A 13,161-nucleotide genomic window follows, 5' to 3' on the forward strand; every position below is an offset into this window, starting at 1 on the left:
ATTAAAATTTCTATCTCACTATTGGATTTTGTAGCCTAGGAAGAGGTTTTAAGGTGTCATATAGATAAATATAATACAAATATAGACTATGATAAATGAATGAGAAGAGTATAAAAATTATAAGAGAAGATGAAAGTGAAATAACTTCTAGTCTAGAGGTTCATAGAGCAGAGATATCATTTGGACTGAATCCAAAAGGATTGTGGGATAGAAATTGGGAAAAATGTTGGGGATGGGGAAAAGAACATTCCTTATTTACATGAGGATCTATATAAGGAAAGCAGATGTAGAGATGGAAAAGGATGGGCTGCATTCAGGGAAAAGTAAGCAATCCAGTCTGGTGTGACTGATGTATTGGACGCAGTTTTCAGGAAATCTGCTTAGCAGAATTAAGGAATGAAATTGAAGGGTAAATGTCACTGAGCTTTCAGGAGTCAGGAGAAGTCTATGGTAGAAGCTATCTCAACAGCTGCCACAGCTCACCATTTCAGCCAGGACAGCTCAGTTTTGCCTTCCTCTCCCTTGCCTAGTCTTTTTACAATTTAAAAATCCTTTCTGGTCTACAATGGGGCCCCTTCATCATCTACATCTTCTGGCAGAGGTCCTTATATGAAGTAAGTGGAGGAGGCTAGAGATGTCTCTATGTCCTTGGATCTTGGGACCCAGACCCTTCTCCAGCCTCTTAAGAGCAGGCCCAAGTTGTGAGATTCCTGAAACAGCACATCTTTATCACTGTGGAATCCAAAATTGTCCAACCTGCAAGAAAAACCACTGAGGCAGAGCTCCAAGCCAATAGCAGTTTATTAAAAGGTCCATGGTTCCCTCTAATGAACCTCATCTTCCCCACATGATGCCTCATTCCATCCCTAGGGTCTTAGTTTTATAGTGCTTGATATTCAGATATTCAGAAGAGGCAAAATAAAATACAGGGTCTCATTGGTTGATGGACCTTGCTTTTGACCCTCCAGAAAGGCCAGATATGGTGCATCAGCATGGGTAGTCATAGGATGGACAAAGCAAGGGTCATCTATGCTGACTAAGTAGGCATAAGATGGGTCCCTCCTCATGCTGGGCAAGAAAGGATGGTCCAGAGATACAAAAATAAGTTTTGGAGCTTTCCATATCACATCAAGACATTCTACCCACTCTGGGCATGGTCATGTACTCTTCACCCAAAAGGGTAGAGATCTTCTAGTTAGCATTCTTGTGGTTAGGCAAGTGAACTTTATATAGCAACCAGTGAGCTTTGAACTTATAGCTTATAGTTTAAAGTTTGGATCCTAATATAAGAAAGGATCAAACCTTTTTATCTTATTATTCCTTATTATTTATTATTTATCTTATTATTCCTCTCTAAGACATGTAAAATATGTATTACTATATGAAATTCCTATGCTCATGCTAGGTGACTGACTATATATATACATATATATGCTCAGCCTAATTGCCATGGGCTACCCGAGTCTGCTTACTTTTCGCAGGTCTTTGGTGATCAGCCGGATAAATGTATTGAGAGAAGAGACTCTCCAGAGTCAAACAAGGTGGTAGGCTTTATTCAGGGTCTTAGTTATGTATCCATATGCAGGGTGAGTTCTTCCCCAGGAGAAAGGAACCCTTCTTCTCCCAAGGAGCAAGGATCATACAGCAAGAGGACGGGAGTGGAAGAGGGGAGGGACCCTCTTCCCTCCAAGGACCCTGCGCAAGGGGCCCCCTCAGGCTTTCCTGTCCCTCCTTAAGCTCTCCCAGCTGCATAGTTTGCACGTGAATACCATGCGTGTTCCCAGCCCCTAGCTAATTAACAACAGGTGTGCTCAGACCCCCAACCAGTCTCAAGGGTGGGATGCTCTCCCCAGCAAGTTTCCACTGAGAAGAGGTAGAAAAACAAGATAGCCAGTGTTTCACTCTTCAATTCCCAGCTGTTCCCTGGGGGGCCTCGTGAGAGCTCTGAGGTTTAGAAGCCCTCACCTTTACCTGACCCGAGACTGTTCACGTGAAAACCGAGCTTACACCCCAACACACACACACACACACACACACAGACACATATAATACTAATAATTTCTAGCAATCAGTACTCCTAACACATTAAACTGATTAATACTGATTAAAATAAAATAGGGGTCCAATAAATAATTTCTCTCACTACTGTCTCATTTGCCCAGTGATACCAACATTAGACCTATAACCCAAAAAAATCAAAGAAAGAAGAAAGGTCCTTTGAGTATCAAACATTTACAATAACTCTTTTGTAATAGAAAGGAACTAGAAACTAAGGGGGCTATCCATTGACTGGAAAATGGTTGAACAGATTATGATATATTAATATAACAAAAAACTGTTATGTCATGAGAAATGAAGACAGGAACACTTTAAGAAAAATGTGGAAAGACTTGTATGTACTGATGTAGAGGAAAATGAGTAGAACAAGGAAAACAATTTATTTTATGTCAATATTGCAAAAATGAATAGTTCTGAAGAGTTTAATAATTCTGATCAATGCAATGATCAACCATGATTCCAGAGGACCTGTGATGAAAAACCTCCTGACATAAAGTGATCAACTAATGTGGAGAACAGGACATACATTTTTAGACATGGCCAGTTTGGGAACTTGACTATGCTTATTTATTTCAAGGGCTTTGTTTTTGTTTTCCAGTGAAGGCGGATAGATGGGAGGGATAAAAAGAAAGAATTGAAAATTAAAGAAAAAGCCTTATCACAGTATGAAGTAAAACTTGGACGTAAGTGACATCAAATTGAAGAATACCAATGGTGTGTTCCATCACTCCATGCCTATTTTCCAAAGCAGTGACTTCTGTCTAAGGACCAGATCTTGCAAAAACGCCTGGAATCTCTTCTATTATACAATAGGGACAATGAGATCCATTTCTTTTCTCCTTCATTTTAAACTTTAAGGAGATCAGAGATCTCTAGACCAGGAGTACCAGTGTGGTACAGTGCAAGTATTCAGATCCTGTCATTGTTAATACCTCTGTGGTCTTGGGCAATCACTTAACCTCTCTGGTCCTCACTTTCCTTACCTATGCATGTGAGAAGTAGAGTACAATTCCTCTAAGATCGCTTTCAACTTTGTCTATTATCCTCTTATTCCTTCTAGTGATTTTTCTTTATCACCCACATCCCAAGAAGACATCAGGAACCCAAGTCCACATTTGGTTCTAGGTTACTATAGGCTTACCACAAGGCTGACTTGAAGTGAGGAGGATTAGGAATCTCACTGTGACCACAGGTGTGAGTTTACCTCACTGGGCCTCAGTTTCCTCATTTGTAAAAGAGGAGTGTTAGACTAGATGGCCATTAAAGTTCCTTCTAGATCTAACTCTGTGATCTTCTTATCTCTCCAGCAAAGATTTGAGCTCTTTTTTTGACCCAATCCATGTTACAGCACAGAGGTCTTGGTATTTATTTTGTGACAGGAAGAGGATTGCCTTTGATTCTCTTCCATCTTATTTGCATCCAGGGAAATAGTGAGCTATGGATGTGGCCAGTAATAGCTATTTGTGGGGAAAAGAACAATTTAGAAGGAATCAAAAAAAGTGTGGTCAGAAGTTGGCACTACTAAAGAGGAAAAGGTAGTTTTGGAAGAGAAGAAAGACATAGAGTTTGAAGGCATAGGATCATAGTTCATCAATTTAAAGTTGGAAGGCACCTTAGAGGCTATTTAATCTGCCCCTCTCATTTTACAGATGAGAAAACTGAGGCCCAGAGAGGTTATGTCATTTGCCCAGGGTCCCATAGCTGTTGTCAGATGGAATTTGAATCCACATCCTCTGATTTCCAAGTCAGTATTCTTTCCATTGTGCCATGCAGTTGAAGCTGCTGAACAGAAGTACTGAACAGCCAGTTATAAACTTGAAGCCAGACTTGGAACAAGTGGATAGGGCTGAGATACAAAACACAAGAGCTACCACCCAGAGATAATGACTAAAACTCTTTGTTTAGAAACAACAAATCATCAAGATTGGCCAAGGCTTGACAGTTTTCAGAGCCTTTCCCATAGGGCTCACAGTGACCCTTAATCCATTTTCTATATTGCTATCCAAAAGTTGACTGGGGATTGGGCTTCAATGGTCCCACAGGAGAAGCCGGTTTTGCTGCCTTACCTGTAAATTCAAGCCTATACCTCAGGTAGGGTGAGGAAGCTCTCATACAGTGGGTATTTTTATATTGTCGATACACATCTAGGTGGTGCAGCAAACAGAGTACTGGTCCTGGAGTCAGGAAGACTCAACTTCCTGAGTTCAAATCCGACCTCAGACACTAGCTGTGTGACCCTAGGTAAGTCATTTAACCCTGTTTGACTCAATTTCCTCATCTATAAAATGAGCTGGAGAAGGAATGGCAAGTCATTTCAATATCTTTGTGACTCAAATGGTTACAAAGAATTGGACTGCACAGCAATAATACACTGAGAACACTCAGAGTCCTGAGAGCCATCTTTTGTTTTGATGGACAGAATTCAAAAGAAATCAATGAAGAAACAAAATGATTAAAAATTTGCAGGAGAAAAAAATCATGTACTTCCAAGAAGACTTTGTGAGGGTGCAGGCTTCCAAGTTCAAGAGATAAGTATCAGAACAATATTTATGGAATGAGATGGAACAGTTGATAGCTAAACAAAGGAGAGTCAAGTTAAATAGTACATAATAGGAGATTTCTGGGTTATATGATTAGCAAGATGGAGGACCAGACATTCTCTCCAATCCCCCTGAGCTGTCAAACCTTTCCAAAACAGATAATTTGTTTATTTTTTATTTTTTAAAATAACTTTTTATTTTCTCCAATTACATGTAAAGACGATTTTAAACATTCATTTAAAAAATTTTGAGTTCCAAATTTTCTCCCTCCCCGTTTTCCATCCTTTCTAAAAAGGTAAGAGTTTTAAGTAGGGTATATGTATATGTATGTATGTAATTATATAAAACATATTTCCATATTAGTCATGTTGTGAAAGAAGAACCAGATCAAAAGGACAAAAAAAACATGAAAATGATAAAGTGAAAATAGCATGCTTTGATCTATATTCAGACTCCTTCAATTCTTTCTCTGGATGCGGATAACATTTTCATCACGAATCATTTGGAATTGTCTTGGATCATTGTATTACTGAGAAGAGCTTAGTTATTTAAGTTCCCAAAGATCTCATGCTTGCAAATGAATGAGGTGGGAGCAAAGATGGTATGCACTCTGTTTATTTTCAGCTAGCTCAGAGTATATATAGGCATTCTACTTCCCTTCATGGAAGAGGTTTGTAAACACTGTGCTGAGCTTACATGCTTGGCTGTTGTTGTTCTTGCTCAAGGTAATTGTGAAGGGTGGTCCATCACGTAAGTCATGCAAGGACATGTCGTCTCAAGAGATTTCTCCCGAGGGCATTATGACCCTGATAACCCAAGAGTTCCAGACCCCTTACAATTCCCCCTTTTTGTTTTCATGATGAGCTTTCCAGAGAAGTTGTGTGTTATGATCTAACCTCATAACCACACCTTTTAAGACCAAGCATGCAAACTTAACAACAAATGATAGGATACATAAAAGAACTAATAGGCACATGATAAAAGCAATTCCAGCATGAGCTATATAACTGAAAATAGATGGAATGGATAAATGTTTGAAGAAATCTATAATATTTTGTGCAGTTTTATCAGGAGTTAAATCTTGATCTGCTGCTTCATACATAGTTTGGGCAAGCTTATATAAATCCTCAATTTCCAGGGTCAAATTCTGATTATCAATAACCCCATTCAAATGGTTTTTGATCCTTTGCCAATCATAATCTGACTCATTATACAGGTTGTTAGACACACATAGGAAGATCCAGCGATAATCATATACCAATCGCTGTTGAAATTCCAACCTATCCACCTCATCACCAACTGCTACAATAGCAGCTTTTAATTCCTTTGTTGCTGTATAAAAGTCCAAATCAATTTTTCTTTGTTTCCGGAACCCTAAAGACACATTTTTGTGCCGACTCTTCCAAGAAGTTAGCTTGTACCCTTTCATTCTGTACTGTGGATACTGACATAGCCAATGATAATGAGGACATAATCAATGAGATCAGCAAAGATATTCCTAAGATTACACAACTATTACATCTTTAAACCCTTGGTGCCACCCCAATCTCTATCTTCTGCTCTAATGTGATCTGCTCTAGATCTATACTAACCCTTAGTTTCTACTGGCATAAGTACATATTTTGGTTACGTTATAATGAACACTATACCGGAGGCTTTATAATCTATACACTCTGAAATCTTGCAGCTGAAGCAGGTGATGTTATAAATGTCCTTCGTAGTCCCTTGTAAGGTAACGTTAACACTTTTTACAATAGTAATATTTTCCTTCCTTCCCCACATAAACATATATTGTCCTCCAAAACATACTTGAGCTGTATAAATGTGATTAGCTAACACCCAATTTGTCCTGTTCTTATCAATATAGGACATGGATCTTCCAATTGTTGCAAAAATCTTCCATGCCCCAGTGTTGTTTTTCCATTGATCATTTTCCAGTGTTGTGTTGAAAATCTCTGTGTCTCAGAGTCATTCCTGTCCCTCATTGTAATATTGTCCCAGGACTGTAATACATAACCTGAAATATTCAATGTCTGTCCCTCATTAGTATCACAGTCAATGAAGTTTGGCCAATGATGTCCATGTATGATGGGTACAGTAATGGGGTGGACATTCAAAAAATTGAGAGTATAAATATATCTGAATCTAGGATACACATGATTGGTCAGTGAACAGTAAATGTCATTATGACCCAGTACGTAGTCACTTCAGTATATGTTGAGTTCTTTAGGTGCAGCTGACTACTACAAGAGGAAGGGAGATAATGGGTGTTGCTAGGACAAGCTGTGTCCTGGAGGGAGAAGCTGCCTGAGATAGTATTTTGAGGCTAGAGAGAAATATGATTTTTAAATGTGATTTTAGCATTAGGGCCCAAGTATGTGCACCCAAACACTCCATCATTCCCTTCTTTTTAAATAGATGAAACCCAAATCTTTTGGGGTAAAGGACGAAGGTCTCAGTTTCTGCAATTACTTCCTGCTGAGAGTGGACATAGAGCTGTCCCTGGCTCACAGGGTCCCGACATTGGAGAGGTCTGTAGCTAGTGTGACGCCAGGTCCAGAGGGTGATGGGTCATAGACAGTAGGTCATGTAAAGCCAGAATGCTCATCTTTCAAGTGGAAGACACTGAACCTGGAGGAGACAAATCTGGCAAGGAGATTAAGCAAACAAAGGCCAAAAAATGACCAGAAGGAGTTAAACATGGTAGTTACATCATTTTTCTGTCTTCTGAAAATACTTTCCCACACTTTCTTGACATACTTACTCTGACACTGGTACAAAAGTACCCAGAGCAACTATCTGGGGATTGGAGGGGCTTCGATGACTCCCACTTGTCCCCAACCTTCTTTTCTCCTTTCCATATTTTCAATCCAACCTTTATTTATCTTTCCAAATCTCTTGAACCCATTATTCAGACTGCTTCACTTTCCTTTATATTTCTACTATAACAAAGATAGCTCACAAGTTATTAATTTTCACTAGCATAGCTGTATTGTCTTAAACAAAAGAGATTTCTAACTTGAATCTCACAACTAAATAGAGTTTCATCGATGTTTCACAGGCTTGTTTATCTTTTTCAGGATAACATTCATTCTGGAAGAAAAACTTTTAGAAATTAAGTTATAAACAAGTTCAAACACTAATTTTAACTTTTGCTTAGGTCGTGGAATGACCACAAATTCAGTTTAAAACAGTAAGATCTTTTCTGCTTTATATGTCATTACATATTAATTTAGCAATACATTATCTTGAAAATGAAAATTTAGTAGGCTTTACCTCCCTTTTCTTTGAAAAGCATTTCATTTAAAAATATTTCTTTTTCTTTTAAAAGAGTTGAAAATTTATCCTGATGTTAAGAGAGTCACTAAACTTTTATAAAGAAAATTAGTTGAAACCTTTTAAAATGATAGTTCTCTTTTCACTTTGAAGCAAAAATAAATCTTTTAAAATTAAAATTCATAAAAACTTAGTTGGTATAAAAATGTCCTTAAGTAACATGAATTCCCAAAGTATTAGAACAAAGCAAGTTCTTAATTATTACAGAGTTCCTAGATATTACAAAGTGCTTTAGTCAAAAATGTGCAATGTAATCTCACATTCGTAACAGTAAGAGACTGATTACAGAAAAACACTAATGCTTTTAAAATCCTTTTAAACAATGAGGGCATCTTAAGGTGAGTCTTAAGTAGTTTACACAAATTTATGAACATGTTCTAATTTCAGATAAAAATAATATTAGTTTTCCCAGTAAGATTACACAAAAGGGCTCACATATTTTGCTGGTTACTTGCTATTGATCAAAGACATTTTCTATAGAAGAAAAAAGTAAGGATATGTGATATAGCAAATATGACAGGATAAAATATCTATGACTCTGTTTGAATTCAGATAGGAGTAAAATTTTCCAGTCATGCAGTATCTGTATTATAGCCAGACTCAGGAATAGTCAGGTGGGAAACATTTCTTTTTAAAAGAACACAATGGGGAAACTGACCAGGAGGATCCCATTCTAGATCGAGTCAAGAACTGTCCCCTTGGTATTTCCTTTCCAGGTACAAACTTCACCTGTTAACAGTGCAGGATCACATTCCCTTTGAATAACTTGTGGTAGTTCTCTCAGATTCTGATTTAATGCAAGCAATTATACCCAAATTCAAACTTAAACAAAAATATTTATGATCCCAAATGTTTTTACCTTAAACAGCAAATTTCACTAATCACAACTTAAAGCCAAATACAGTTATTTGTATTCCCATGGAGTTGCAATAAGTAATAGAGATTAACAGGACTCACATACATCAAAGATCCTTCTTTCTCAAATTTAAAACTTGTCCTGATATAAAAGGCAATTGTTAAAAATCCTTTCTATCTAATACAACTTTTAAGCAAGTCCCATTCATTTTTTATGAATTATATAAGCCAAACAATTTTCTTTCTTAGGACTGATGACTTTGTCCACATGAAAGGGGCCTTGGCAGTTTTACAAAATAAAAGGAATTGGCACGGATCCCATGCCTGCCAACCCCTAAACATACAGGAGGACTGTTCTGAATGGGCAGAACCAGTCTAAATAAAATTTTTACTTGATTTCTTTCTTTCCATACACAATGAGCCATTGACAATGTTAGGTTTTAGCATTAAAGCAGTAACTCCAAAAATTTAGTTAACAATCTTACTTACAACTTTTATAAATGATAGCCAGACTGTTTTAGCTGTAACTTCTTTAACACACAAAGGTGAAAATACCTGGTTTTCTAAATGGCAATTACAAAACATTATAAGATAAAGTTAGTAGGACTGATAAAATTTTAAATAACATAACTGGCTTTACACAATTTTTCCAACATCTTTTAGCTTCAACAAAATTCAGATTACAAATTGCTTTCTCTAATACCATTTCTGGATTACAGAGTAAAATAAAAATCTTAATGGTTCTAACTTTTACACAAGAAAATTTCATGTCTGTGTCCATTCCTTAAAAACGTTTTTGAAAGAAAAATCTGTGAAACTGCAAATGGAAGTGAGGGAAATTCTGGAACAAAGTCCAGTGGTGTCTAGTCCCCTCCTTTCCACTTGTGAGTTCAAAGCTTTATCTCTGAGGTGTTTTTTTTCATTTTCAGATTTATGCATTTTCCCAGTTTGACTTAGTGTAAAATAATACAACAAATTCTGACCTGTCTTAAACATCCAATTAGGAGTGACATGTTTCGCTTAAAATATGACCAGAATAACTACCTTTTAGTTGTATCCCGTTATACAAAAACTTTTCTCTTTTAGGAGAGGCATGAGATAATTAAAATGCTAGTCAATCTGCCTTTCTGATGTGAGGGGAAAAATTTCCCCGATTTCTTCTTGTCTTTCTCTCCACCGTCACAACCTGGCCAGGGTTAGATGGTAGAAAGAGAGAGAGAATTTTATCAACAACTTTCCAATAATTTCCAAAACTTTTATGCTTTCCTAAAACTTCTTACCTATGTTGTTCTCCTAGTGGGCTTTGACTAAAGCCCCTTTAAAACTTCACATATTATTTCCTTGTATTTCTTATGTAAAACTGCATTTAGCAATCATATAAGCTAAATAATGTAAGATTAGTTTCTCTCTTTCTCTCCCATTCTCCTCCCTGATGCTGCAACCATCAGAGAAAAGGGATGAGGGGGAGGTAAAGAGATAACATTCCAAATTCCAGCTACAATGGAGCCAGCCATAATAACTCCCAAACACACACACACAGAACATGTAAAGACAGAACACATATACAGACAATAAAAAAAAGAATCCAAAAACTGAAAAAAAAAATTGTCAGAAATTCTCTGCACAAATTGTAACTTTGGCTTACTTTCTATCACGGTGTTCCAAACATCTTTCATACAATTCAGATTTCCAACTAAGTAATCTCGTCCTCCAAGAGTGGTTTAGCTATATTGCACCAACCAGTGGGGTATAGGGCTGTCTGAGAAATGCTGCCTAGAAGAGACTGAGTGTAAAGACTATCTGGTCCATAAATGATTAATTTCTTTGAGAATATAAAATCCAGAGGGGTATGTTCTCTTATAACCTCTCCTGGGTTATAGGGATGTGGGGTTTCTATTAATACCAAAGTTAACCTCATTTCCAAAAGTATTCCTTCTCCTCTTTCTGTGGCTTACCAAAGGACTTTTTGTACAATCCCTTCAGGCTCTTGGATTTTTTCACAAACTTGTGATCTAGATTTGTATAAAGGAGAAGGAGTGGGAGGAGCAGACTCTATTTTAAATTTTTGTGTCACACACCCTATCAGGTCTTCCTTCTCTTTTGTACTAGAAGCTGCATCTACCTTTATTGTTTTTGTGGCTAAGAGTACTTGTTCGGGTTTCTGAAGACATATTTTAAGTACATTCCTAAACTGAAAATATTGTAACAGGAGAAGCACTTGGTCTGACCTTTCTATAATACATACTCATTTGATTGCCTACTCTTTCCCACTTTTCAAGATTTATAGTCCCTTCCTCTGGTTCCTTCATGCCTTTCACCACATGAATTACTTCATCTGTCTCTTTAAAATGCCTGGGCTCTAGCCTATTGCTAAAGTGAAACTAATTTCCCCTAGCTCAAAGCAAAAGTGACCACGCTGAAGAAGCAGCCTCTTCGGCTCAGGAGGTCTCCTCTGGTCTTTCTCTATGAAGTTCTGAAAGTTGCTCCCCTATCACCTTCCATGACTCTGTGTCACAAGAAGGATTATCAACTAGCCAACGGGAGGCTTTATACTGTTTCCAAAAATTCTGAAATCTGCAACGGGCGGTACTGAGCAGCCCTGCTTTTTAATATCTTATGTATGATTCTAGCATAGGTTTCTTTTTGTGAAGTGGCTAGGTGTTGCCCCATGATAAGCTGTGTTAAAACGACGTTTACACAATTTACCCCAGGGATTTTGTTCCAAAAACCCGGTTTGCCCCAGGTGCTTCCCACTGCCTTTGGTCGTCCTGAAAAATGAAACTATGGGTGTTGGCCGTTTCTGCGGTTGCTCAATCCGGGTGTGCACTTCCCTGAGCTGTCCACTCCTCTTACTCTCTAACCGAGTATATTTTAGAGGAGCCCCACGTTAGACGCCAAAATGTTAAGTTCCCAAAGATCTCATGCCTGCATGAGATCTTTCTTCCAGGTGCGAATGAATGAGGCGGGAGCAAGGATGGTATGCACTCTGTTTATTCTCAGCTAGCTCAGAGTATATATAGGCATTCTACTTCCATACATACAAGAAGTTTGTAAACACTGGGTGCTGAGCTTACATGCTTGGCTGTTGTTGTTCTTGCTCAAGATAACTGTGAAGGTTGGTTCTTGCATAAGGGTGGTCCATCACGTAAGTCATGCAAGGACATGTCGTCTCAAGAGATTTCTCCCGAGGGCATCATGAGTCTGATAACCTGAGAGTTCCAGACCCCTTACAGTTATTCATAGTTGGTCGTTGTACTATGCAAAACAGAAATTTTAGAATGAAACCCAGAACTGAAGAAATTATTTGTTTCTTGAACATCTCAAACAACAGAAATGGAGGAAGAGTGAACCAATGCAGACAGCAACAGAGTGACAACAGGAAGGTCAATAAAAGACTTCCTACTAAATGTATACAAGAAGACAAGATGAATGCAGAAATAGAGGTAACAGTGAGGAGGTAGACAGATGACATTATGAATAGAACCTAGCAACATCCTGCCTACTAATGAATGCTTCTTTTGTGAGACTACATCATAACATGAGAGGGTACGTGAAAAAATGGGGGTAGAGAAACAAGTTGATAAAGAGAAGTGAGTGATGCTCAAGGGTTAAATCAAGGGCTGGCATTGAGGAGCACGTTATTCTGTGATCTCAGAAAGCCTAAAGGGGGTGGGTGAGGAGAAAGGCAGAAAGATTGAAAAGGAGGAAAGGATGGCGGTCTTACTTTGGAGGTGGGAGATGGTTTCACTGATATATACTCCTATGAGTGAAGGGATATGGGACCTGGGAGATTTGGTGTGTGAAAAGTCTACTTGACCTGGGGCAGGAGGCGGGCACTGGAATCCCTGGGGGGAACTGACTGGCATCTGAAGGAATGGGAGAGCACGGACATAGGGAGGAGATTACTAGATAAATATAGGAGAGAAAAGGCCAACAAGAGGGTATATGTCAGTGAGGGGAAGGAGTACTCTATCATGGGGTAGTGTTTTCCTTGAAACCTGTATTAATTGGCATTGCTCTGAGAGTGAGGCATAATGGAAAAGGAAATCCATGGAGTAAGTTCTACAAGGTAGTGGCAGAAAGCACCCACAGGGAACAATCTAGAATGATTGCCTGAGAAGCTTTGATTATATGACTAATATGTAAAAAGAAAGAGACCAGAAGATTATAGGGGTAATGAATCAGAAAACAAGGGTGTAGAATAAACAAAAAGAGAAGATGGATAATGAAGACAGTGAGAGAAATCCTTTTTGGAAAAAATGAAATTAAAAAAACCCTAATTAACTGGTGTTGGAGAGGAAGGAGGAATCTCCTTGACTGAAAGAAAAAAAGAGAGGGAGGAAATACATAAAGCAGAAGAGAAGAATAAGTC

This window comes from Notamacropus eugenii, chromosome 2, assembly GCF_028372415.1.
Source record: "Notamacropus eugenii isolate mMacEug1 chromosome 2, mMacEug1.pri_v2, whole genome shotgun sequence".
NCBI lineage: Eukaryota > Metazoa > Chordata > Mammalia > Diprotodontia > Macropodidae > Notamacropus > Notamacropus eugenii.